We start from the raw sequence: 25,487 nt of genomic DNA, 5'->3' as shown, positions 1-25,487 counted from the left end.
TCACTCTTGCAGCACACCGCTAACACCACATAAATGAACTACAGGTTCTATTTATGGGCTGAAGGCAAAGGAAATGCACACAAAAATAGGGTCAGATAGCTTGACATCTCAGCTCAAAGGCTGGGTTCATGAATAGATTTTTATCTCAAACATTTACATGCTTTTAATGATTTGTGCTTTGTGTTTTACATCGTTTTACTCAGGTACAACTTCACTCAGCTATAAATAGGAACCTCAGTTGCAAATTGACATTGTCTTTCTCTCTGCTAGTTACACTATTATAGAAGGTCGATCAGGGTAAGGTAAGCTGTCAGACCAAGACTTCTTCATTTAGTGCATATTAAATTCAGGGTTGGATACTTTTCTTAGTCTGTGCTATGTTCTTACACATAGTGTCCAGGGGCCTATTTTCAGGGTGACCATTATCCTCATCAATGAAGTGACAAGAGTGCCTTGATTTGCTTGGGCTAAGTAGTCAAGTATTGTAAGGAGTAGGCTCTTTATAGTGCCAAGAGCCCCCAAAACAAAATAAGATCACTAAAAGGTATCTTTGAGGACCTCTCTTAAATTGTGAATAAAATTCTGACATGCTGATTTGCTCTTTATGTCTGTCTTGATATATATATTTGGTAATTGTAATGGAGTGTAGATTTTTATTGTGATGGGAGAGGATTATTTATTACTAATGTGGTATTGTAGTGTGAGCTGAAATAAATCCATTGGAATATGTTTCTAAGATCTTACTTTGCAAACAGGTAATAGAAAAGAAAAACCTCAAAAGAATATTTTAGCCAGACTGTTTTTGCCTTCATTACATTATTTTATACAATAACTGCAGAGTCACTGCTCGTGAGAGAATATTACATTTCCATTCATGAAGTGGTGGTGGGCTATCAGAATAGAGATTCCAAAATGAACTATCACACATTGTCTTTTATAAGCTGTTTTATTCTTCCCAAGTTTTCATCAAATCCACAAACCTCTCCCACTTACTCCTTATTCTTACTTATAGTCCAGTGTTTTCACACTATGACTACTGGCACATTAAAAACAGTTTAGAGGTTCTAAATCCCATAGAGTAGACTAGGAAATAATAAAGGGCACAATCCTCCTCAAGATCTGTGCACCTGGTAAGAATCATCTTTTGCTTGTGAGGTGTGTATGTATGTGTATTCATATATTATTTGTGTTTCTGTCCTTTAGAGGTAAACTCTTGCATGACTTACCAAGAGATGAAGAGATATTCCCACGATCCTAGTGTTTAGTCACAGCCTTCCTCATGGATTATTTTACCACGCGTTTCTATGAACAAAAATTTTTGAGAACACATGAAACAAAGATTCGCTCCTTCAATTGTCTTTCATTTAATGAAATTCTAGATTTAGCTGCCTAACAACAAGAGCACCTTATTCTGTAGAACATGGCAACCATTCTTATCCAAACTTTTCTTCTGCTTACTTTTCAATGTGAATAAATCCGACACCTTTACCTCATTCAGTACCTCAATAACTGTTTAATATGAATAAATCTGAATTCCTTATCTCTATTTTGTGTGTCCCTCATAGAGAGAATTGTCATTTTGCCATCTGTAATTTTGCTCATATTGTTACCTTGATCCCAGACTAAGTCCTTAACAATGAACCATATAATGGAACACTTGAAATATTTCAAATTCCAGAAAATTCTTACCCCATTTGTAACATATTCTGAGAAATCCAGACATCTGTAATCATCTGTATCTCTCTAAGGTCAATGGATAACTCAGACATTTAATGGCTACACATACATACATTTTGTCTATTACGAAAAGGCAGTTACAAAATGGCACTTCTTGTCATTAAGGAAAGGCAAAAACAAAATTTATAAGAAAAGAAACAAATAAAGCAACAGCATGGAGATACATTTCCTAAGTAAATTTTTGTGCTGAGTAGTTGAAAAAGCATCAGTCTGAGACTCCTGCATGTAACAGGGTGACTGTGGTAAACCATGGAGAGAACTTCATTTTTAGGTAGTCATACCTGCAGATTGGCTATCTGCCGGTGACTTACCATTAAGTCACGTCTGCTTAATAAATCCAGCTCTGCACTTTTTCTCTTACTTGATCTTCTTTTTTTTTTTTTTGGTTTTTCTCCGGTACCGGGAACCGAACTCACGACCTTGTGCTTGCCAGGCAGGCGCTTTTGACGCTGAGCTAAATCCCCAGCCCCTCTCTCTTCTTTCTTAGCTTTCAATCTATCAGTTACCCAAGGGAATGAAATTTATGTGATGGTTTTAATCTCTCTATTAATTTGCCAGAGTTGCCATCACAAAATAACACAAAGTGAATGGCCTGAATGACATAAATTTATTGTCTCACAATTCTAAAGGCCAAAAAGCACAATATCACAGTATTCTCATGGGAACACTTCCTATGAAGTTACTAAGAAATTTATTTCAGGACTCTCCAACTTCTGATCATTCCCTAGATAGGGACACATAATTCTAATCTTGCTCTGCTTTTTCCCTTGTGTTCAAAATCTCTCCCCTTTACAGGAATGCCTAATTATACAAGAAAATGTAGCTGTTTAGTTAAAACTCTTACAAGAGACAAAGGTCATTATATATGGTGAAAAAGTCAGTTCATAATGTAGATATGTAAAATATACATGCATCCAACATCAGGGAGCCTACATATGCAGAAATATATTGACATTTTTGCAAGGGAAAAATATCAGTACAACAACAGTAGGATACCACAGTTCCCCACTTTCATTAATAGATTGAACAGACAGACAGGTGGTCAATGGGCAATTAATACTATAGATTTGAACAACAATATAGAACAAACTTACAACATTATATATTTTATAAAGAATTGGAAGATAGGAGTTTGAAAACTCCTTTGAAAAGGAAATGACAGTTGTTCAATGAGAGGAAATATTAGTTACCTTGATTTGTTTCTTACATATTGTAACTACCAATTTATCTCACTGTACCTGGCAGAGGTACAATTACATGTCAAAAATAGAAAATAAATTATATGACTAATAAGATAAAATAATTTTATTTTAAAGTCAAAAGAGATAAATATAAAATTTCAATTAAGTAAGATAAATGTTAACTTTAGTTTTACTTCTGATGAAATGACAGGGATACAGTTTTATAAGCTAATTATATAACAGGTCTAATTTTGCCAGTGAAACTTCTGATTAAGAATATTATATTAAATTTTTAAGTATAATTACCTGTGAAATATTAAATTTTATCACTCATCTGTAGTTAATTTCCAATTCATATATTTGCTTTTTATATTACAATCCAGTGACCAAGACCTCCAAAACTATGACAGTTAACCTTTCTCCTCCCCTGAAGTACAGAAACAGCTCTTTTAAAGTCTAACTGGAACATATTCATCTATATGTGCACTGCTTCTTAGTTTCCATAAATCACCCAAAACTATTGTTTCCTGAAAATTAGAGAAAACTTTTAGTTTAATCTACTAATTTCCTACAGAAATAGAAAAGTTAATAAAATTTATTTCTTAAAACAGAGGTTAACACTCCCTAAAAAGAAAATTTTTATTAAATTTTGGTTGAGTCTTCATGAATTAGTGAAAATACAAACATGGGTTTGTGTTACGAATGTTGATTAATTAAAGAACATAACAATGTCATTGACACCATCAGATCATTCAAGGTGCATCCCTGGTAAAATATTGCAGTTCTATGACTTTCCTTATGACTCCGGCTGTATAGTATTTCCAGTTGGCAAAGAATTACGGGAGAACCCCAGCTAACAGACGTGAGATCCAGGGCTCCCAGACATAGAGCTGCAGAAGGTGAACTGTGTCAGGAAAGTGAGTGAACGAGCAAGTAGATTCTCTTCCCATTGAGCCTCCAGGTGAGACTGTGATGTGAACAACGCCTTGATGGCAGCCTAGTGAGCCTGAGTACACTGACTAGAAGTCTGAGCGCATGTGCCCATTCGCTGAAACACAGAGAGATCAGATATGCGTGGCTAAGGCACTGGTTCTGGGAAAATTTTTGCTCAACCATGAATAACTGCTGTGCATTTTCCAAATACCCTTCATTTCCATTTTTAGACTTACCTGAGAAATTTGAAAGTATAATATTGTTACCTGATACTTGTTTTCTAAGCAAATTCTTTAAAAATAATGTTGCCCATCCCTACAGGGATTTGTTTTCCTTTTACTCCCAAAACTCTTAGATATAAGAGATTCCAAACTTCCTATGGGAGCCTATATGTGACAATTTATAAGATTTATAAGTCACAAAACAGGAAGCATAAGGAACTTCATTCTTTAACCATATTTGCCTCAAAGAAAAGCCTCTGACTCTCTATAATAGTTTATCCTAATCTCGGGTTTGAAGCAAGAATATTGGACATACTAGTGACTGAAAGATTTGGTGTAACAGAAATAATGAAAATTGCCCTACTGGTACACACACTGTTCTGATCCCTGGTTTCAGGATAGCGAAGATCTGGCTCTGATTTCCCTAAAATCTCTCAAGCTACCTCAATATCTAATCCTGGTAAACCATTCATGTTACTGAATATGTTGATGACCATGAGCAAAAGGAATGGAAGGGTTTTAATGTACTACTGGGGTTACCTGAAGAGAATATATGCTTATGAACACCATAGAGCACTCAGCTACCCAGCCCATGAAAACAAGACAAACAATTTACTTGGCAGAGTTAGAACAGAGATGTTCAGTCTTAATGCTATGGGTATTTTGAATTAGGTTATTCTTTTTCTGTGAGAGGCTTTCCTTTCCACTTTCCTCTCCATTTCATTGTAGGATGTTTAGCACCATTTTGACCTTTACCAAAGATATTTTCAAGGGTTAACAAATGTCTCCTGATGAGCAAAGTCACCTCTGGTTGGGAATCGCTGATCTAGAATTAAGACTGAGAATCCAAGTCAAACTTCACTTTTAAATATAAGTAATGGTCTACTTCATTTTAATCATTCTTTAAGTTATATAACTCCAAATACATTTTTAACTCTAAGACCAAGACCCATATTACTTAAGAGCCATTTAGAGTATTTGTTATCCCAGGTTCTCTGCAAAAATGAATGTATGATTATAGTTTAGGTCCTTAAGGAATTTACAATTGAATAGAAAAAATATTCTTAAAAGACTAAAAGATGATATACATAATGCTAAGTGACACGGGAACAAGACAAATAACATGCAGTGGATGTTCAAGGTGAAGAAAACCAAGCAATAAAATGAGCTTCAAAAGGTGGCCTTTGAATTATCTTTGAAGAATTGGGTGGGATTTTCAAGAGGTGAAACATAGAGAAATACACTTCTATGAGCAGAATTATCTATGAAATGATGCTCATTTTTGAACATTCAAAGAAGGTTGAAGAAATGCCAAGAAAACTCTAATATGTTGACTGTTACAATTATGTTACTTCCATGAAGATGATACCACTCCTTGCTGACCAGAACCATCTGAGAGTTTGAATAATTGATTATCAGTGAGCATGATTTATGTGATCTACTCCTAAGAGACTAAATTATTTTCAATGTTCTGGCAAACATAAAAATCTGAGGGTATGAGAGTAGAGTCTCTAGATTTGTTTGATACATGCAACACTTTGTGCATCCTCCTTTCACTCAGTGTTATAGTTTTGATATAAAATGACCCCCAAAATCTCACATTTGGAGATGGGCCTAGGTCGATGGGAGTGGGTCATCAGGGAGATGACTCGGAAGAGTGTATTCTCATCCTAGCTCCTCCTTTCTCCCTCTGTTTCCTGGCTGTCAGAGGTTGAATAGCTCTCCTCTGCCTTGCCCTTCCACCATGCCTTGTCTTTCTTGGAGCCAGATGGCTTTGATTGAACCTATTAAACAATAAAACAAATAAACCTCTCCTCCTTTAAGTTGTGGGTATCAGATGACTTGTCTCAGCAACAGGAAAGTGACTGATACAGTCAGGCAGCTCTCTTGTGGACATGAGCAATGTTTACTTAAAGTTCAGACAAAACTTTTCTTCTAAAGCTATGGCAGAGATTATGCAGAATGAGGATGAACACTCCTTGTGACCCAATACTGGTTTACATTCCCAGGTTCATGGCAGTCTATAACACTTTGGAGTATTAAGAAATGGCAAAGTCTAGATGGAATGATGGACTTAAGGAATCTCTGAGCAGCATGAGGAGTCTTCAAGCCTACACGAGGCCTCCATTCTTCATGTCCAAACCAATAGCTCAGATAAATCAATAAAAAATCTGGACTATTGTATGATAAGTAAAGATGACTGAACTTATAAAGTGAGCTCTCCCAACAAACTTGATATATATTCATCAACATGAACATTGTTTGTATTTTGGATGGATGATGATGTAAAACTGTCCCTGGGATGTCAAATTATTTGTTAGCTTTTATCTGTCAATGACTTCTGTAGCCACGAATCACTCTGGCTTTGATCCCTGCCTCTCTAAATTTTATGGCTTCATGGGCCTAAGAGCCATCCCTGTTGAAAATCACTAAATTATGCATTTAAACATGGATAAAGGCATGGTGTGAATGAGTTCCACTGGGAAATTCTCTGTAATTTTTATCTCCTCCTACTGTCTCATTGTCCTTTTAGCTGAACAGTGGGAGAAAAGGACATAAATATCCTTCCTTAATTACTAGAAATTTTCCAGATGCTTGCAGAGTCATTTGACATGTCGGCCTTAAGGATACTATTACACTGAAAGACATACCATGACTTCCTATACCACTATAAGGATTACATCTTGTATTTTAAGAAACTACTTTGAGGATAACAACACACAGAGTAATCACTATTGTTGTTCTCCTATTATTTGACTAAGAAAATGTGCTTTATTTTTCCATAATATAAAAAAAAATGGTTAACTGATCTTTGAAAAAAGCTTTCTTATTGTTTAAAAATTTATATTTATGAAAGAGCCCTTGTAGACATATATAAGATATTTTAAATCATATTTTGGCAGAATAAAGAAAAATACTATAAGCAAAATAGGTTGGGAAAGAGTGCTAAGATTTCATTTTGAGTGAGTCTTTTCTTAAAAATATGCTTTGGTGTTCATGATTTTCTACCCAATATTGTTCATTTTACCATCAGATGTTCTGCTATCTTCCCTGAGACTTAATAATATGCACTGCTTTCAATTCCATTTTTGGGTACTTAATACATTGCATTTTAACTTGTACATCAATAGTAAAATGCAGTGTAGTGTCTTTTAAGAAGTTATTTATTTTTATTTTAGTGTAGTAGATGTAGATATTAAAAAAGAAAATATAAGAAAGTATAGTACTTCTTACTTCTATGAAACTATAAAATAAAATTTCTTAAATAAAATTTGTTTTTGTCTATGTTGTTATTTTGTTATTTTTTAATTCTCTTTAAAATAAAAAATAGAGAATAACACTGCGTGCCATAATCTTAAAGAGTGACCAAAATGTTATTCAGAGTATAAGCCATAGACAAAAAAGACTCTCTCTTACAAAGAAGTAAATAGATAATCACACAAAACTTCCTTTTTAGTGAATAAGAGAAACTAGCATAAATGAAATAAATAAGCATATATATTGAAATATTTTCTAAACAATAAAGAATTGAGGAAATTATTTGAACTTCTTCCTACTTCCTATTTCTTTATTGTTATTTTGCTCTTTATTTTTATATGTGTATATTTCTCATAAAAGTGAATTATGTGATATTTAAACTTCTGTGCCTAACCTACTTCAGTTAACATTGTGTTGCCAAATTGCACCCATTTGCCTACGAACACCTCGTTTATCTTTTTTATGGCAGAGTGTATAAATATTTCTCTAGGTATAAGTACCACGTTTTCCTTATCCCTTTATTTGTTGATGGACATATACACCATTTCCAAGATCTAGCTGTTATAAATTGTGTTGCTATAAGTATGGGTATGTATGTATTCCTGTATGATGATGGGCTTAACTCTTTTGGGAAGATACCTAGAAGGGGGGTAGCTGGGTCAAATGGAATTTCAATTTTCAATTTTTTTTGAGAAATCTTCACACTGATTTTTATAGTGGTTGTGCTAGCTTACATTCCCGTAAAAAGTCTATGAACGTTCTTTTCTCTTCACATCTTCTCCAGCATTTATTGTTATTAGATTTTTTGATGATAGCCATTATTTCTGGGTTCAGATGGTAATTTTAGTTTGCATTTCTCTTATGGGGAGTGATGCTGAACATTTTTTCATGTATTTACTGTATTTACAGTAACATTTTTTCATGTATTTACTTCTTCTGAGAAGTGTGTATTCATTTTTTGATTAGGTCTTTTATTTTGGAGGATCCAATTTTTTCCTTTATTTTAAAGAGAAAAAAAGGAACAATATCAAAATACCAAAAAGTTCTTCATATATTCTAGATGTTAGTCCTTTAAGGAATAGCTGACAAAATATGTTTGCTTCTGTTGGTTGTTTCCTTTGATACGCAGAAGCGTCTTAATTTGATATGATCCCATTTGTTGATTCTCTATTATTTCTTGTGACATCGAGATTCTTTCCAGGAAGTCCTTGCTACACCTATGTCTTTAGGTGTTTTACCTATGTTATCTCCCAGCAGATTGTGTTTCTGTTTTAACATTTGGATCTTTGATCAAGTTTGATTTTAGTTTAGTGCATGATGAGATATATGGGTCTGGACTTAATCTTCTGCATGTGGATATCCAGCTTTCCCAGCACCATTTACTAAAAGAGGCTGTCTTTCCTCCGGTGTATGTTTTTGGTCCCCTTGTTGCAGATCAAATAGTTGAATGTTTCTGAGGTTGTTTTTGCTATTCTCTTGATTCACAGTTTTTTTTTTTTTTTTTTTTTTTGTGCCAGTGCATGCTATTTTTTATCACAGTAATTTTGTAATATAACTATTTTGTTTAATTCCCAGGTATTTAACTTTTAAAAATTTTTTGTTAGTATATGTTTACAGTACATAATGAGTACATCTATCATTGAGAGTTGGTCCATGAGTACAACAAATCTTAATTCTTTTTATGTCTCCTTTCTCTCCTCTCTTCCCCCCTCATCCATCTTTGGTCTTTTAAAGTGATTGTGGAGGGGCCTGTCATCTTGCTTTAGTTCTCAGTAGAAATGTTGGTCTATAAGAACACTATTGATTTTTTTGTATTGATTTTGTATCCAGCCATTTTGCAATTATTAGGTCTAAGAATCATTTGGTGGAGTTTTTGGATCTTCTATGTGAAGAATCTTGCCATCTGCAAATAGGGATAGTTTGACTTCCTCCTTTTTTATACCCATTTTATTGCCTGATTTATCTAAAGTATCAAGTATCATATTGAATAGGAGTGTTGAGAGTGGGTATCTTTGTGTTCCTGATTTTAGAGAAAATGTTTTCATTTTTTCCCACTATCGTATGATGTTGGCAGTATTTTTGTTATAAGTGGCTTTTTATCAAATTGAGATAAGGTCCTCCCACACCTACTTTGTTCAGGATTTTTTTTCCATGAACAGATTTTGGAATTTGCCAAAGGCTCTTTCTGTGTCTATTGAAATGATCGTGTGATTTTTGTCCTTGCTTTTGTTCATGCGATATATTCATTGACTTGTGTATGTTGAGCCATCCTTGCATCTATGGCATGAAGCCAACTTAGTCATAATGTATTAACCATTTAGTGATTTGTTGTATTCTTTTGGCTGGCATTTATTAAAGACTTTTGGATTTATGTTTATTACAAAGGTTGGCCTATAGTTTTCTTTCTTTATCTGTTTTTGGTATCAGGGTAATACTAGCTTCCAGGAATAATTTGGCCTTGCTCCTTCCATTTTAGCTTCTTGGAAGAGTTTGAGTAGTATTAGCATTAGATCTTACCTGAAGTTTTGGGTGAATTCCAATAGTGTATTGCTGGGGATTTTTCTTTCCTTTTTTGGCTATTTAAATTTTGTCATACTTATTTATCCTTTTAAGGAGCTGACTCTGATTCACTGATCCTTTGTACCTTTTTAAGGTGTCATTTCATTAATTTCCACTCTGATCCTTGCAATTTTTTTCTTTCTATGACTTTCACATTTATGTTGGTCTTTTTTTATTGGACCTTAAAATACATCATTGTTATGGCTTGTGTCTAAATGTCCCCCCAAAGCCTCATGTGGTCATAGGGCTTTTTCAGAAGTGGCTGAATCTAGAGGGTGTAATTGAATGGTGGTGCAGTGCGAGGATTGAGGGTGCTGGGATTAAGGGTGGGTGATTGCTGGATCAGTCCACTGGTTAGATTGGCACTGTCCTAATCCACAGTAGACTTGACACAATATAAGGGACAGAAAGAAACTTGTCTCCCTCTTCCCTTGCTTGCTCTTTTGTCTTCTGCCACCATGAATGGTTTCTCCTTTGGATTGCTCCTCTGCCAACCGACCCTGCCTTGGATCCAGCTGATTATGGACTAAAACCTCTGCAAACTGAGCTAAATAAACCTTCCCTCATTAACTTTGGGTGTTGGGTATTTGTCTCAGCAACAAGAGAAATGTTATTAAGACAATCATTTAGTTATTTACTGGGGATTGCTCTATTCTTTTATTGTGTACATTCACAGCTATGAGTTTCCATCTTAGAACTTCTTTCTTTGTGTCTCATAGATTTTGATATGCTGTGTTTCCATTGTCATGTGATTCTTAGAACATTTTGGTTTCTTCTGCTATCTACTGATTATTCAATATTATATTATTTAATCCCCATGTATTTGTGTTTTGTTGTGGTTTCTTGGCTGTAGATTTTTAGTTTTGTTTCACTATGATCTGATAGTATGTATGTGGATTTTTCTAGTACTCTTGTATTTATTGAGGGTGTTTCATGGCCTATGATATGGTCTACTTCAGAGAAGCTCTATGTGCTGCTGAGAGGATTGTACTCTGCTGCTCTGATAAAGCATTGCAAATATCTGCTAGGTCCTATTTTTCAACAGTATAGTTTAACTCTGATAGTTATTTGTTGATGTTTTGTCTGATTGACATGTCTCTTGTGAAGGTGGGGTATCAAAATTCCCTGTCCTGATTGGTGTCTATCTACCCTTTTATGTCCTGGATTTTTTGTCTTATAAATTTGCGTGTGCCAACATTTGGTGCATATTAATTTTGCAACTGTTATGTGTTTCTACTGATCTGTGCCCTTTATCAGTATGTTGGGCCATCCTTCTCTCTTATGATCAGTTTTAACTTGAAGTCTGATGTTTCTGGAAATAAGATAGCGACTTCTTTCTTTTAGGCTCCAGTTGTGAGGAGGACAATTTTTCACTCTTTCACTTCCAGTCTATATATTTCCTTTTGGATGAGCTGAGTCTCTTGGAGGAAAACCATGGTTATATTTAGCTTTTTAAAATCCAACCTGCCAGGTTGTGACTTGACTGGGAAGTTAAGATCACTAACATTGAGAGTGTAATTTTAATATACTTAATGAATCCTGCTACTGCATTTTATTGTATTGTGCTACCTTGTTCCTGTGGTTTTGGCTCATCTGTGGAAGATCCAGTAAGTCTAGGCTGGACTGCATGATTCCTATAAACCTCAAACACAACCAGGTCTCGAATAACTTGAAAACAGCCCTCTTTTGTTACAGTGTTTTACTTAGAGGATTTTTCCAGGGTTATTATTGAATGGAATTTCTATGACAACTCAAGATCTGGTGTTAGAATAAGACTGAGCTATAGTATAATGAGTCCAACTATATTTTACTTCTTGCTTTTGCTTTTTAAGAAAAAATATATTTTATAAATTTAGAGCACCATTCAGCGCCTTCCAGGAAACTGTACACTAATGATCTGAGACTCCAATAAATCTCCATTTTACTCGGTGTAATTTGTGGCTAGCAATAGAAACCAACTCTGATTAATTTAAACATAAAGAGATTTTTACTGGAAAGATCTTGGGTAATTCACAGAATTGCCAAAAGAGCTGGAGAATCGGACACCAAATACGAGTATGCACTGTGGGAAGTGTGACAGTGGACTACAGCTGAGCTTCCATCTGGGATAGTTCAGCAGGGATATTTTCCTGTCATTCAATGGTGGAGCCAATGCCACTCCTGGATAGTGCAGGAAGCACAAGTCCTCCTCACCACCTCCGGTTCTGTTGCCCTGGGAGAGAAAAACATTACCAATGGTTTTGGAACAGAACTCTTTTCTGACTCAACTTCTTTGCTCACTTGCTCCACATTAAAAGTCAGGAACATCAGTGTTTGGCTGCCCGAACTAGCAGCTAAATTAAAACAAAATTTAAAGTGATGAAATGTGGACAAAACTTAGTACTTCTCATGCTCCAAATGTGCTCCAATTTATTCCCATATCTCCAAATAGTTTATGAAAAAGGGAAGATATAATAATGGGGAAACCAAATACCAAAAAGTTATGAAGATGACTGCTTGATGGAATAATTAAATGGAGGAGTCAAAGACCTCCGTACATTACAGGTTTATGGCAAGAATCTAAAATGAGACTCTGGTGAATATGTTGGAGTTATTTGCCTCTGAGTTTAGTGTCAATGTAGAAAAAAAATCAAGTACATTATCTTTCTCTTTTATTTTATCTCAGAAAACTCAATCATAGAGTCTAAATATCCATTTTTTAAAATGTACAATTAAATAGTTCAGACACCCATGATCACTTTATACTACACCTTTGCATGGTTATTCATTCAGTTCAGTGTCTTCGGTGAATTACTTGTGCTTTTAGTTTCACATCCTTAAACATTTTGTACTCTTTTTTGTGTAACTTTGATTTACTTCTATTAGTTCTCATTGCTTAGTTTAACTGAATTCACATGGTGTTCTGGGTAATGACTTTATTGTTGTCATTGTCATCTGGGAATAGCTGTCAGAGAGTTATAAGAATCCTTACCAGCGGGCATGTTGTAACCAGTTTGCATTATTTGCAGGGAAAGCAAATCCACAAATATTAGGCACTATGAAGACAGAAAACCATGAATTTGTTCTTAGAACCGTGACAGACGACTTAGAAGATTTATGTGTTAGATCTGAACTCTCATCTGTCCAGGAGAGCTAGCAAAACTGGGTGGTCAAAATGGCATACCAAGTACTTTCACCCTTGAACTCTTGAAAGGAGAAACTAAAAGACAGATGAAGAAATTGTCATTCTTGAGCATTTCAATGTAAGATGATGAAATTTAGAGAAAAATTGAAAATAGCTAATTTCTAAGAATTGCAAACATTGGACCAACTTTGGTATGATCGTTATTGTGTTAATACTATTAAACATTCTGGAAAAACTTTTTTGAATAAAACCAAAATTCTTTCGTTTCCCAAATGACCATTAGGCCCTGTGGGTATACATGGTCCTTTATTTTCTGTTGTCCCATCTATTGTTTAAGTTCATAGGGAAAGAATTGGGTGGCCCTTGCCCCTCTTGTTCGCTTTGCTTGCGCATATTTACAATATAGTCAACAACTGATTACTTATGGATCAATTGGCATGGAAGTAATGAATTACATAGAAAACTTCATTCTGAAGATGCCTGTGTAGTGTAGAAGACAGGTAAGTATTCTACTTAGTTCAGTCAAGTGTTTTGACCACTGAAAACTGCTTGCTGATTGTGACTCACTTTCACAATTCTGTGTCTGATTTGTGGTTGTCCCCTGCAAATCCTTGGAAAGGATTAATCTTGTACTTTCCTACATATATCAGACTTTCCATAAATATTTATTTGGACATTGGTCATTTTTGAATGATCTAGTAGACGTGGCTGCAATTTTGTCAGTTGAGTTTGATATGACTCTCATTGACTATGGAATCTGGGGTTCTCCTGAGCAGCATGGAATTGGTTCTGATCTTACATATATACACACACACACACACAAATATACACACACTCACAGAATCCCTATGCTTGGGATGTTTTTCTGAATCTTGGGCAGATGCACTTTTTCTGGCTGCTCTAGAATGACTCTAGTTTTGGAAGTAGAACTATGAAAATATACTTACTGAGGAAAAAGGATTGAAACTTTTGGGTACTGCACATAAAGTTCAGTTGGAGGAATTATTATCCCTGATTTAGAAAAATTTTGAAGTATTTTCTAACAACATTATTATTTCTGACTATGACATTATTTTTCTAGTTTTCAGCTTTTTAAATTCATTCTCTATTGTACTTGAAAGGTTTTTCTTACCATTCTCTTCCCTACAGCTCTTCTCCTTTCTCTCTTTCTCTGCTCTCTCCTCAAACAACAAGCATTATGTTCCCCTTCTCTGTGTTCCCCTACTGTAAGCTACTACTTACTTCCTTGTGGTTAATGTTTTGCATATACATGTTGTGTTTCTGCTTGATTTTCTGTGTCCTCTCCCCCTACTAGACCATACATAAGCCACATGAGGGCAATACTACATTTGCCTTATGTTCCCAGTGTTGGCACAATACCTACTGCATAATGGACAGTATCTCTTTTTTGGATGGAGAATGAATGAATGAATGAATAGGTGGCTCAAATAGGATACATTTCTGTCTTATTGACTTGGAACACCTGTTTTTATTTGTGACTTTTTCTCTGCTGAATGAGTTTTTAATTTTTTATTTTAAAGAGAAAGAAAAACAATAAAACTAATGGCACAGACAATAACAGACAAGATAATAGGAAATTAACAATGGTCATTATATTGCATATTGGTATCTTCAAAGTAGTTACTCAGATTACAAGATATAGGCTTGCAAATCTGATCAGACACTGTAAGCACAAACTGTTCCTTTCAATGAACTAATAGAAATTAGTAGTATAATTATCTTAGCTATCTTGTGTATACATGTATATTTATTTTCTTCCCCCATCCCAGTTATTCTTTCCTTTTGAGCAGTTTCTTTCCCTTTCACACTATCTATTATGTATTTTGGATCTTATTTATTTTTTCAGTTTCTTACACTATGGAGACAATATGTTTATACATGTGAGTCTGATTTGTTTCACTTATGAATATGGTCTCTACTTGCATCCATTTACCTATAAAAGCCTTGAGTTTATCTTTTTTATAACCGAGTAGTAGTCTATTGTATAAAAATGCCACCTTTTTTATCCATTCCTCAGTTGATGAGCATTTGTGTTATTTCCAAGATTTAGCTATGACAAATTGAGCTGCTATAAACATGAATGCACAAATATTATTGTGGTATGATATTTTTAATTCTTCTGGGAAAATACTCAGAATGGAAACAGCTGGGTTGAATGAGACCTGTAGTCCTAATTTTCAGGACTTCACATGAATTATTTCATTCCACTGAGACTCAGTTTCCTATCTTTAAAAGGAGGGTTGGGAGCACCACTATGATCATTTATAGTTCCAGAGTTTTATTGTCTATCCTTGCAATATTTCAGCACTAACCTAAATTTCTAGGTTTACAATTATTCCTTTGAACAAATGTAGGACACCAGAGTAGACTCTAGAGATACTGTGCCTCTTTGAAAGCAAAAAGGCAAGACTGGAATACTAATTACATAGTCATATCTCATCATGTTTCTGTTTTACTCCTCACGGATATTTCATGTGTGGAAAGCAGACCACTGCTAATCAAAATAAAACAAACAGAAACACTTACTGGTCCTCAAAAAAGCACGGAAAACTAAAAACCACTCTTTATGTAGTGCTATTATGGCTGTCATTAGTATTGTTTTGATAACATAATTAACACATGAATGCATCTCTTAGTAAAATATTCAAAGTAAAGAAAAGGGAAAAAGTAAAATGGAAAAGTCCTGCTGCAGTCCAGATCCTCATCTCTGTGGGCTCATGCTCTTCTTCAGAAAGAAATGCATCATACTTTGCTGTGTTATACTCTAGTCCTTACAGGTTTGTTATAACTCTACTATTTTCTTTGCTGGACTCTGCTCCAACTGCTTGTCTCACAATCACCTTAGTTTTCATCCCAGACCCCTGTGTCTCTGAATAACTGGCTCTTGGATGATTATATTTAATCAAGTGTCACCTCATTACCAAGAGGATTTTACTGGTCAACCTAACCAAAGTAGGTTGGCTCAACATAACCCCATGGAACATTTAATCAGAATATGTCATTCATATCCTTCCTAAAATTGCAAAATAATCATATCTGTTTTAATTATTTATATAATGTACCCTATCTTCTTGCTCTGTGCACTGTAAGCTCATAAGGCAGAGTGGAGGAGATGCTTGTTTTATTTGTGGTTGTGTCTCTATTTTGCTCCTTATTGCCCCAAATAAATATGGGTGGAATAAGTTAATACATGCATGTACACAGGTGTGCAGATATGAACAATGACATATTTAAATCAAGGCTCTATTTCAGGTATTATTTATACAGTAACTTTTCAAAAATTGAAAATCTTAGAGATCTTTTTATAGTGGGACATTCAGTGATGACTATGTATTTGTGTGAAAATACCTACAATTTATTAAACTTTCTCATTACAAATGGGCAACTTAGTTTGTTCCCAGTTTTTAATATTATAAACAATGCTTCACTGACTGTCGCAGTCTTGTGTAGACCTTATCTTGGCACCCATACAAGTTTTTCTGTAAGATAAATTTCTAGAAGTGGAGTTATTGAGTTCAAAGGATGACATACTCTTTATTTTGATAAATATTTTTAAATTAACTTTTAAAATCAATGTTGCAAATGCTATTTGAGCCAACTGCTATTATAAAAGCTCTTGTTTTGTAATTCTCAGCATCACCAGATAGTATAAATCTTGAAATTTTGTCAAGCTATGGGTTAAAAATTTCCAACCATATCTCATGTTTTTCCCTTGCATTTCTATCAGCAAAGTTAATCATTCTTAGCATGTTTATGGTTGTGTATGCTTCTTTGTGTATGAAATGCCTTTGCATATTTGTGACCCTTTTCCATTGGATTACTCTTTTGCTTATTTATTTTCTTAGCAATTGTTTTTACAGAAGATTTTAATTTTGGATATTTATATTTTTTCTGTTACGTGCATTCCAAAGTTTCTGATCTGTTGTTTTCTAGTTTAGCATTTTTGAATGGTATCATTCGCCATGTCAATTAATTTTTAAACAGCTTTATTAAGGTGTAATTGGCATGCAAAAGAACTACAGATAGTCAATGTATATAATTTGATGAATTTGGGCATGTAAATATACTGTGATACCATCTCCACAATCAGGGAAACAGACATACCCAACACCTCCAAAGGTTCCCTGTGTCCCTACCTTTTTTGCTTTTAGTATGAAATATTTCTCTTAGGTTTTGAAGTTCACGATATAGTATTGTTAAGTGCAGACATCGTGCCGTATAGCGTACCTCTAGAATGCATTCATTTTATATAACTGAAGCTCTACATCTGTTAAACAATAGCTCTCTGTTTTTCCCACCCCCAGGCTCTGCCAACAGCTATTGTAATCTCTGTTTCAATGTGTCAACTATTTTGGATACCACATGTAATTCAATGTTTGCCCTTGGATAATTGGCTTATTTCACTTACCATAATGTCCTCTGGATTTATTCATATTTTCACACACAGCAGAATTTTATTCTTTTTGCAAGGCTTAATATTTCATTGTACTATTCACAGATCAAATTTTCTTTATCCATCAATGGATGATCTTTTCAGATACAATTTAATAGTTTTTTGTTATTGTCATCGTGATTTCTAGGTGTTGCTTGTTACTTTAGAAGAGTACTATGCAAGTTAGTAGTAGTTTTTGTTTTTGAAAAGATAGTTACAATTTAATACAGACTTTTCCCCAGTTATTTTCCATGTTTATTGTAATCTAAATCCACATATATGTCTGGATTTTTTATTGGTTCTCTATTAATGGCTACTACTATATTTATCCACTGGTTAATTCTCAGAACTTTATATTGGCCATATCTTTACTAGTTGTGCTTATTTTCAACATTTCTCTTATATTTGGTTTTCTCATACAGATAAACCTAATAATAATTTTTCAGTTTGCTTAGAAAAATCTCATTTGAAGTTTAAGATTACATAGAACTTATGAGTTTAATGGAAGAATTGAATTTCAAACAATACTGAGTTTTCTCAACCAAAATATTTTTATCATTTTTGTTTTTCATCACTTTTTAGATATATGGAAAAAATTTGTAGCCTTTTTTGTATAAAACTTCTATTTTCTATTAAGATTGTTTTTCATTTCTATTTTTTGCTGTTTTGGCAAGATTTTCTCTGTTATATTTTCTTAATAATAGATTATTGGGAAACTATTAATGTTTACTTGGTGATATAGAATATAACCACTTTGATGAACTTGTGTACCTTTTTATAAAATTATATTTTCATGGATTACATATCTAGACAAATAATGAAAGAATGTTTCCAAATGATAAAATGTTTTCACTTTTTTAATATTTATGCTTTATTTCTTATTTTGTTCTTATGAGTACATTAATAATGGAACATACATTATATATTGTGCCTGGGTTTCACATACATATGTGTATATATGGTTCATGGTCTTTCATGTAAATAGTGAACCTGACAGCATGAGAACAAAATAGCATGAGAATAAAAAACAGGGGCAAATCTACAAGGACAGTGAAAAATCTTGTTATTTATCACTTTAACACCAATTGGTGCCTGCAAGATAATATTGCAAAAGTATATATGACTTTTTCCCAAAACTTGAATATAGGAGCAAAATGTCCTTTAGACATACCTTGAAGTAGCCAGAACTGGTAATAAAAAACAATACATTCCTAAAAGACACTATTTAATAACTTGGTCTATTATTCTGACAACATTGCTATGGGAATTTTTAATATAGTTGAGAAATATTCCTTGAAAAATGTATAAAAATAAGATGTACATGGACATGAATGATCTAGCCTAAGAAAGAGAGATGAATGGTCAAATACATAAAGCAAACAATTGTTAAGAATAGCAGGATATGTATTGTTGGTTTAAATTATGTAATACAATTTAAGATTTGCAAAGAATAGACATGAGATTAACTGAATAAACCACTTCCTGTTTGTCTAGATTTTTCTGCAAGATAAAAACTGGTTATTTTTTATGTAGCTCTGAACATATCACTAAGGTAGAGGGTTTATTCTTTTGACTTTAACATGAAAATGTGTTCCGTGTCACTTGTTCATTGTTCAGTGACCATTTGTTAATGATCTTTTTTCCTTACCTCTTAATTTTCTTGAGATATTGCTTTTTTATTTATTAAATGGCATTCTAATTTAATTATATAATTAGAGCTTACCTCATTATTCTGCTCATGTCCTTCAGAATATTAGCTCATGATATTTACATCATTCCTCTTAGTTGCCCTGCATGAACACATACTGTCAGCTATGAAACAGTGGTGAATGGACCATACATCTATCTTTTTTTTTTTTTTTTTAATTTTTCTCCGGTACCGGGAACCGAACTCACGACCTTGCGCTTGCCAGGCAGGCGCTTTGCCGCTGAGCTAAATCCCCAGCCCCCATACATCTATCTTTTGTTTTTGAGATTTCACTTCAGCGGACCTCAGGACGGGAATAACAACTATTTAGAGGAAGCCTTTTGGATCATATGTTGATAAAAGTTTGAAAAATGAGTTCAGTGGAGTGGAAATCCACTGAGATTGAGTCACATTTCTCTTTGAAATTATTAAGATGCTATTTAATTAAGAATTGAAATTATCAAGTCAATTATTTAAGCTGACTTAGTTGATCAAAACCAATTGAATATTGAGATGTCAAGTAAGTTGGTAATTTTTGAAATGATGTCATTTATTATATTTTGATAACGTGGAAAAACAGAAGTTGATGAACATATTCTTCTGCATTTCCTTCTTGTGACAAGGAAAAACCAAGGAAATACTGATCTACCAGAAGGAACACTATTCTATCAACATTACCAAACTATACAGAGCCAGGAAATATAATAAAACTATTCATATCCCTCATAAAAGAGATTTCTATTTCTTTAACTGTTAACCCATTTATTTTAGTAATAGTATGGTTAAATCAGTAGAACTCTTTTTTTCTTTAAATTGTATTCACACAGAACCAGTAAGATCGGTTTCAATCTCTGGGGAAAATAACCTTTCAGAAACTATGTGTAAGTCTTCTTTTGAAGAGTACTCTGGAGGCTACAGTGATCAGCCATCTACAGACTTGTGAGAGTACTTCTTGGCTCAATTTCCATGTGAGAGCCTTAGAGAATAGTTGAAAAAATGTTCAGTTGAGATAAAGATTTCTTTACACTGCAAGAACGCTGCGACTCACAATATCAAAAGATTCAAGTTAGACACCTTACAGCTAACCTAGAATACTGTCAATACTTTCAAATAAAAAGTGAACCCTTGCTTATTATTTTAGTGTATGTATTTATTAAGCTGAATATATGTTCAAGTAGTTTCTTTCTTAAGTTATATTATGAAACAGAAATGAGACATCTAGACTTCATTTACCTTTGCAAATACAAAAGAAGAAATAAATAAGAAAACAAACAATTCTAGTTTCATTTGTTCTATAAAAAGGATAACTGCTTAAGAAAAATCTGATTTTTATTTGAAGTGATTGAAAGTTAGTACCTTCCTCTACTGTTCCAGAAATAAGTAGAGTTGTTGGAGGGCAAAAATAAAACCGAACTGTCAAGATGGGATCAATTTCCCCTGGATTCCCTGATCAAACAAACAGGAATTCTGAGGATATTCCCCTGGATTCCCTGATCAAACAAACAGGAATTCTGAGGATATCAGACTTGGTGCTGCTTGGTGTCATTTATTAAGGGAAATTTTCTGTTTGAATTATTTAATAAGTTGTTGTTTAGATGACTAGAATTTCTTTAGTGGCAGAAAACATAATCCCTAAGTTTTAAGCCTTCAGGTTATAGGTTAATGTGAAAAATACATATTTCTTTGCTAGGTAAAATATTTTCTATGTACAGCTAGAGAATGATTTATTACATTATTATTATTATACTTTTTTATTCTTCAATTTAATTTAAACAGAATTGATTGATTATAGATTCATGACTCTTTCTATTTAGCTTCCTGGTAGTTCTCCTCTACACACTGCCTGTGAAATCACTTTAAAATGTAATCCGCATCATAAATGTTACAAATCCTGTAATAGCCATTCACGTAAGATTCTGCGCACATTTTACAGGGACCGGTGAAGCAGAGATAGCTGAAATACTGCACAGTGGAAGGATCTGGCATGGAAATCAACCCAAAATACCTACTGGGTCAAATAAGAACTCTGAATATTTCAACACAGCAAAGCTATATTCCACAGAAGATAGCCTTTTCCCCTTCCATATACATGTTAACGAAAATTGCTTGAAAGATTGTATTGACAATGTCTGGAGTATCAAATAATCTTCTGGGGATTAATTGTTCCTAAACGTGATAGGAATAAATTTCCTTAGCACTCCTTCTGTCTTGCAAAGAAAGATCGCTGCAATGTATTGAGCATTTGACCACAAGGGTGCAAAATGACTTTTCCTTACTCACCTTTCTCTTAGGCGCAGCTACTGCTTCTTAGGCAGTACTTGGTTTGGCCTATAATGGATATTTCTGCCTAAAAGAAGATCGAGTATTAACCAGTCTGCAATCACGGTTTCTAGTCCTTTATAGTCAGGAAACAGAACGGGACACTATCACAAAAGTAGTTTGATTGATTTTTTTACTTAACCAAATATTTGCAATATTGAATATGTATATTTTTTGATATTAACTATTAATGCTGAGCATACATTCTAACTTCAACATCTCCATCCCTCCAATATATTCCATTCAAATATTTGATTCCTCAGCCTCCCTCTTCTCACCTCTGCCCCTGTGTTTGCAGCGTTTGAAGTCAGTTCTCTATAAACACATTTGACATTGACAGGAAAGACTGGGAAGTAGCTCTTCTTTGAGACTGTGACCCTGGAATTTAGAAAGCCAGTAGATCAGTACACAGTGAGAACCATAGAAAGCATTCTGGAAGGTTTGCTCATCTACCACAGACACTTGGAAAGTGAGATCTGTGGTTCTTACAGAATTTCTGAGTACCTTTCAGGCAATCCATGAGTGAAAATTTGTGGTAACACTAACACAGTATTTCCCGTTTACTGTTATTTTATATCAGTGATGCAAAAACAGTAATGGGTAAAAGCGTTAACACCTCAGCGTGGCTCAAGGTGGTAGCACCAAAACTTTATGGTAAATTAATGTATTCTACATTGTTATCCATGTGTTTTATGTGTTCTTTGGCCTACTAGTCTGATTTTCAATCTCTGTATATAATAATTAACTTTATAAGGTCTTAGGAATAAATGAATCTGATGTTGGAAAAGTAAAGTGGGGTGAATGGAGGTGGGGGGAAAAGGGAATCAGAATGTGTTCTGTACATGTACCAATCCCCTATAGTGAATGTGATCACTATGCATTGCAGATATATACTAATAAAAGTGAAAAAAATGAAAAACATGCAAGCAAATAAAAAACAGATTTCACTTAAGAATATTCTTAAGAAACAGTAAAAATATTAGTTTTAGTAATCCGAGTACCTTAGTGCACATCTTTTAAATATTTCATGGGGAGAAATGGGAAGTATGGACAAAGCACTTCTGCTTACTGAATATAACAGGTGCCCTAAGGGAAAGTCTTCAGGCAGCCATTTGAGGACAAATTGTTATATTCAGACAAACTGTTTACACTTACAAATTTGTTACAATCTTCATGAAAATGAAGTGAGCTTGTAATGTCAAGGAAAACCATTAATATTGTTTGTTGCCACCAAAACTTAAAACTTTGGAAAACTTACGTCTGCTTCTGTGAACTTTTCTACTACAGACTTTTCTAAGACCTGTGATGATATTGAAACATGATACTTAAGTATTGGTTAATGGAATGTGTCAAACATTTGTAAGATTTTCATAGCTCAGTGGATGGATATTATCCACACAGCTATGCATGATACTACAAAATCATACTGAATAAACAAGAACAATTCACCTTGTAAGATAGAGCAGTGGATTTTAATACAGCAGAGCCCACAAATAACTCACTGGTAATGTCTCAGGTTCCACATCACTGTTAAAACTAATTGTCAAGTTTTGATGTAATAGTGAAGAGAAATATCCAAAATTATATGAAAAAGCGATTATAGTACTCTTCTCTGCATAAGAACGATTCTGTTAGCCAGGCATGGTGGCGCACTCCAGTAATCCCAGGGCCAGTGATGCTGAGGCAAGAGGATTGCAGAGAGTTCTAGGTCAGCCTGTACTACATAGAAAGACCCTGTCTTAAAAAAAAAAGAATGATTCTGTTGATAAAATTTAACCAAAACAAATTTGAAACTCTTTTAATAAGACAGACATTAAAGACACTTGCAAAAATGTACAATGATACCACTTTTCTCACTAATTTTTTAAAAATATAGCCATTTAAAATGAACGTATACACGTTAATATGTATTGGGTTGTTGTTACTTTTAAATAAGGAACAGTACATATTTAAAAATTTTATGTATGAATTCTTAGCTCAGTAAATATTGTTAGATATACTTCACACAAAGAAAGTTTTCTGGTCTTTGGTCCATTCAAGACAGTAGAAGGGTCGACTCTAGATGACTCAGTTTAAGACAACAACAAGAATGAAAACAAAACCCTTAATTTTCAGAAGTGCCAATCTATGATAACAGGGAAAGAAATTTTGAAATATTTTCATTTTTAATATGTAAAATTTTTAAGTTATTTGCCATTAAATTGAAGATATATAGTTTTTTATTTAGCTCTGAAGGGATTCTTATAAGTGATAACATACAATTGTGTAAACTATAATGAGAAATTATTATAATCAATGATCAAATCAAGTTGTCTTCTTCCAAAATCTTCACAGATTTTTTGTGTACTTTTCATTTTTTGTGATAAAAACATGGTGAATATTTACAATAAAAATTAATACAGTAAAAGACACAATGTCATCAATACCTCTCAGAATACTCCTTTTACCTTCAGACATACTTCGTCATCCTTGGCACTTTCTAAGGCAATTTCAGTTGACATTTATGGCAATTGCTGTGGAATACAAATCGGATCCGACGCCGTGTAACTCCTCCTCAGTATGACAACGAGCGCAAATACTTTGAGTCAGTTCAGGATGTCGAGGCGGCCCCAAAAGTGCAACTAAAGGAGCTCCAGAAAGGGGAGTTGGGGAACTGCTTCAGAGAGTGGCAAGAGGGATGGGATAGGTGTGTTTGAGGCCAGGGGAAGCATTTTGAGGAGGATTAATGGCAAGGTTTCTTTTACTATAGCAATTTTTAAAATTATTTTTATTTTCATTAGTTCGTGCGTGCGGTAGACAGAGATTACACTCCTCAGGAGGAGCTGCAAATGTAAGTAACACCTCTTGTCCTTTCTACACGCCTTTCCCTCTCTCCTTATAGTTTTTTCGAATTGAAACATTCACCATATGTTTCCACCCCACCTCATATGAACACACACTATCTGTTACACAACCCGTGTGTTCCGAGCTGCGGCTTTCCGACTCCCGTGAGATGCTCAGCAGGAGACCACACGCAGCGTGAATCCCTCCAAGCTTCGGCCAGTGGTAAGGCCAACTGGAGCACCTTGAGTGTGAGGAATGTGGCTTTTTTCATCTACCGTTGCCTAAACTCATCTGGATTGAACATTCCCGAAGTCTCCAACCCCTTCTGCCCTTGAGCGTCCATCTGCAGCTGTGTGTTGAGTGCAAGGCCTGCAGCGACAGTCCTTGAGGAACTTCCCAGGGTGCTGCCTCGGCTGGGCGACGGGAGCTCCATCCCCGTGGCCTGCAGCACGGCTGACTGCAGTGGGTACCGAAGGCCAGCCCCTTGTCTCCCGTCGGGTCCCTGGCCTTGACTTTAGACTGCACTTAATCTGTGGTGCAGTTTTTATGTTCCAAAGCCCTCCTCGTGGTAGGCTAAAGCAGAGCACAATTAAAACCATGTCTTGTCTGGTTCTTTCCTCTGCCATATTTATTTTGTTCCCCCACTTTTCTTCCGGTTCCCTCAAGTGCAATCTATCACTAATAATCCAGCAGAGACCTAGAAAGGAATTGTTCCCTTACCTGTCCACTTTAGATAATCTTACCTTAAACATAATTCCATGTGTCTTTTGGAGGAGATGAAAGAGGGGAGCAAATGGACATTTTGAGGTGACTAATGTGGGGTGAATGAAGTGTGAATGTGCCCACTGCATTGCTGTCTCATTTTATCTGGTTAATTATAATTTCATAGCCTAAATTTCTGCCATCACTCAAGTGATAAGCATAAGACCATCAGCTTTCACTGAAATATTAATTCTCAACTGGAATGATTCTGTCCCCCTGAGGACATTTGGCAATTTCTGATTGCTGCAGCTACAGGGAGGATATTACTGACAATAATGGGTAGAGGCCAGAGCTGTTACTAAATATCCTAAACCCACCACCACACCAAAGAATAATCTATCCCACAGTGTCCATGGTGCCACGCCTGGGAAATCAGACTGCTGCTAAAACCTTTTTTTCTAATACAGTGCTGGTTAATGGAGGGTAAGTT

Source organism: Chinchilla lanigera, unplaced genomic scaffold (genome assembly GCF_000276665.1).
Source record: "Chinchilla lanigera isolate Chin_1 unplaced genomic scaffold, ChiLan1.0 scaffold00002, whole genome shotgun sequence".
Classification (NCBI taxonomy): domain Eukaryota; kingdom Metazoa; phylum Chordata; class Mammalia; order Rodentia; family Chinchillidae; genus Chinchilla; species Chinchilla lanigera.
Note: the sequence above shows the minus strand (reverse complement) of the source record.